Source organism: Mustelus asterias, chromosome 16 (assembly GCF_964213995.1).
Source record: "Mustelus asterias chromosome 16, sMusAst1.hap1.1, whole genome shotgun sequence".
In the NCBI taxonomy this organism is placed as follows: Eukaryota; Metazoa; Chordata; class Chondrichthyes; order Carcharhiniformes; family Triakidae; genus Mustelus; species Mustelus asterias.
This window is the reverse complement of record NC_135816.1, coordinates 64,988,171-64,992,280: the sequence shown is the minus strand read 5'-3', so window position 1 is coordinate 64,992,280 and position 4,110 is coordinate 64,988,171. Positions and strand designations below refer to the sequence as shown.

Sequence of the window (4,110 nt, the reverse complement as noted above, 5' to 3'; positions counted from 1 at the left end):
ACTCTGGAAACACTCAGCAGGTCTGACAGCATCTGTAGAGAGAGAAGCAGAGTTTAACATTGGTTCGAAAGAAGACTCAAAAGTTTAACTCAGTTTCTCTCTCCACAGATGCCGCCATACCCGCTGTGTATTTCCAGTGTTTGATTTTTATTCCAGATCTTGCTGTATTTCACTTTTATTGAGAATAACTCCCCTGATCTTCTTTGAAACGGCGCCATGGGATCTTTTATATCCACCTCTTAATGTGGATATCCGCCTCACTTAATGAATGGTGCACCAGAAAACGCCACTGAGACAAAACTTCCCCACAAAGCCAATTGTTATTGGCTCCTCAGTTCTGATGAAGAGTGATTGGCCTGAAACATTGGGTGGAATTTTCCTGCCCATCCTGCCTTTGGGATCTTCTGTTCCTACTGAGGTCACTGGAACTTTAAGTAGCTCACTGCATTCAATATTCCTGCACAGGGGCAGGAAAATTCCACCCATTAACTCCGTTTCTCCCTCGGCCAGCTGAGTATTTCCAACATTTTCCTGTTTTTATATTATAAATTACAATGCTGGCAATCCTTCATCGACAATACTTCTCAAGATTGTTCCAGACATTTTAATTTAAATTAGGATTCTGGGGCACCACATTGCTCGGGTAGAAAGTGTCCGCCATGCTCTTCCGGCTGTGCCGGTACAGGAATTGAACCTGCGCTGTTGGCATCCTTCCACATCACAAACCAGCCATCCAGCCAACTGAGCTAACTGAGCCCCACAACATAAGAATGCTGTGTTTCAACGATGTGAAGGAATAAGTGAGTGAGCAAAAGATGGGAGAAAGAATAATTACCAAAGAGTATTGCTGGACCTGAGCTTAGGAGGAATGGATGGATGGGTGTACAACCTAAATCACCCCCAGTCCTTCGATGATCCCTTGTCCCAGAATCTTAAGGGGCTTCCGTTATATGGAATTCAGAGGTAATAACACTTGATTGTACCTTTTGTTGGCAACTGCTTCCCTGTTCCAGCTTCTCTTCTACCTTTAAATATGGACATCAGAGTAGCAATTTACAGATGGCAGGATTTCTGGACCCACTGCAGTGTTTCTGTAGTGTAGTGGTTATGATGTTCACCTTGCACGCGAAAGGTTCCCAGTTCGATCCTGGGCAGAAACATTTTGGGGGCGGCACGGTGGCACAGTGGGGTTGGCATGGTGGCACTGTGGTTAGCATTGCTGCCTCACAGTGCCAGGGATCTGGGTTCGATTCCAGGCTTGGGTCACTGTCTGTGGGGAGTTTGCACTTTCTCCCCGTGTCTGCATGGGTTTCCTCCAAGGTGCCCCAGTTTCCTTCCACAGCCTGAAAGACGTGTTGGTTAGGTGGATTGGGCCATGCTAAATTCTCCCTCAGTGTACCCAAACAGGCTTCGGAGTGTGACGACCCGACGATTTTCACAGTAACTTCATTGCAGTGTTAATATAAGCCTACTTGTGACACTAATAAATAAACTTTAAACTTTAAATCCAAGAAGTTTGTAGGGAACAAATTCATAGGAACAGAGAAAACAGGAGCAGGAGTAGATGGGAATGTGAGTGGTGAGGAGGGTGTAAGGAGGGTTCAAGATGATTTAGACAGATTGAGTGAGTGGGCAAAGACATGGCAGATGCAGTATAACGCGGATAAGTGTGAAGTTATCCACTTTGGTAGGAAAAACAGAAGGACAGAGTATTATTTAACTGGCGATAGATTGGGAAGTGTTGATGTACAAAGGGACCTGGGTGTCCTAGTACACAGGTCACTGAAAGCAAGCAGGGAGGTACAGCAAGCAGTTAGGAAGGCAAGTGTTTTGATCTGTCTTTGCTGTAGTTAATTAAATCATTGTTTGTTTTTACAGATTGACCCGAGGAGATTTAACTTATTGGGTAGGTTTTTGAATCAGAGTTTTAGCTGTAGGAAGTGTGTTTAAGTGAGAGCTCTGCTAATTTGCTAGAAGTTTATTTTTCTTAAATTTCCATTTCAAAGACTGGGCTCCTGAGGTCTGTCCATAGTGGATACTGGGTGAGTGGTTATGGTGGGCATGGAGGGGGGGGCATGCAGGGTGTTGGGGGGCCATAGGGAATATGAAGGGACATGGAGAGGCCTGGAGTGCAAATGAGGTCGGTAATGGGGAGGGCGAAAGGTGGGGATGAAGCTTGGGGGGCCGCATATTCATAATTAAAATGAGTCTCAGTAAAGGGAGGCAGGGTCCCAGCTTGCCAGCATAGCTCTCTGTCCACCTCCATTGCCACTGCGGGCCTACCTCTGAGGCAACAGACAAACTCCATCCTGTCTCCATCCCCTGGGATGGAAATATGGTAGGTGGGAGCCTTTTTAAAGGAGGTGAGTCTGCTGCTTCGGGGAGTTTCCCAGCTCAACCTTCTTGCCTCCTCCACAAAAAAATCTGGCCTAAACAACCCAAGATTCATGGATAGCGTGAATCCACATTCCCATGCCTCTCATATGATGAAATGTGGAAAAGTACGGTCAACATCGCACAAGTGCCCAGGTACCCATGAGAGTATATCAACGCGCAACATGTAAGTCGTTTCTGCCAGTCCCCCTAACTTACAGGATTTACATGTGATGTTGGCCAATAATATGCAGGTTAGGTGGATTGGCCATGCTAAATTGCCCTTTAGTGTCCACTGGTGTGTAGGTTAGGGGGATTAACCATGGTAAATGCGCAGGGTTATGGGGATAGGGTGGAGGGGAGGGCCTGGGTGGGATGCTCTTTCGGAGAGTCGGCGTAGACTCAACGGGCTGAATGGCCTCTTTCTGCACTGTATGGCCACCATACATCGTTCAACTCAGCACAAGGGTAGTTGAGGTGGGGGGGAGGGGGAAGGGGGAGAATCAAAATTTGGACTTTCCTAGTCTTTATGCTATTTGCTGGATAACTAGATAAACGTGCTGAGCCAACAGGAGGGATTAAACCCGCAAGATATGACAGGCTGAAAAATACATATCCTGCCCCACAGTGATGATGGTGAGGAGGCCAGGATGAGATACTCAGTATTGATGCCATTTCTAAGGCACTTCAATCTTGGTAATGTGCTGTGGGAAGGTGTGAGATTGTTCAATGCACCACAAAAATGCAAGTCCTTGTCTTTCTTTCATTACTTACCTTCAACACTTTTTTCTGGAGCGGTCGCGGCAGCGATGAGCGTCGTGATGCTGGAGTTGGATTTGCCGTCAGGAATCACCTTGTTCGGAAACTTGCTAATCTCCCCATGGGTGTGAACGACCGGCTTATGACATTACAGCTTCCGCTACAGAACAGAAGTCAAGCCACCCTGATCAGCGCTTATGCCCCCACAATGAACAACCCGGACGAGATGAAAGACAAGTTCTATGAAGAACTAGATGCCCTACTATCATCAGTGAGTAGTACCGAATAGCTGATCTTGCTTGGCGACTTCAATGCAAGAGTAGGGTGTGACTCTGTATTCTGGCCGGGAGGCGTTGGGGGGCATGGAGTAGGCAAGTGTAACAGTAACGGCCTACTCTTAATGAAGGCCTGTGCAGCACATGCCCACCTTATCACTGTGGTGAACCATAGATGGTTACCACTATGGATACTGAACCATAGATGGTTAGCACTATGGGTACTTGTACATATGTTACTGTTGTCACTGTTGGGGTTAGGGTTAGGGTTGGGGTGTTCTACCTGTTGGTATTGTTCTGTGGTACACTCTGGTTGGCTCCGCCTACCTGTATGAGTATAAAGGTCACTGCACTGCCTGGTGACCCTTTAGTCTGGGATTGTATTGTTATATAGTATGCTCCATTCTTGTTACTAATAAAAGCCTTTATTTCCCGGGTACGATCCAGCCACCCGAGTGATTTAATCGCGCATCAATCACCAACACAACCTTCCGTCTGCCTATCCGTAACAAGACCTCCTGGATGCACCCCCGCTCTAAGCACTGGCATCTTATCGACTATGTCATTGTCAGGAGAAAAGACAGGCAGGATGTCAGAGTGACCAAGGGCCAAGTGTGGTGCTGACTGTTGGACAGATCACAGGCTCATTGTCTCCAAAATGAGGCTCCACATCAGACCCAAGAGGCGACTACAAGGAAGCAAG

At 47.0% G+C, this 4,110-nt stretch overlaps 1 non-coding gene across 1 annotated transcript; it reads left to right on the top strand.

The window, feature by feature from the left end:
- Window positions 1-1,087: 1,087 nt before the first annotated feature.
- On the top strand, window positions 1,088-1,160 carry trnaa-ugc (transfer RNA alanine (anticodon UGC)). Its single transcript has one exon. It is a non-coding gene; the product is annotated as a tRNA-Ala (tRNA).
- The last annotated feature ends 2,950 nt before the right edge of the window (window positions 1,161-4,110 follow it).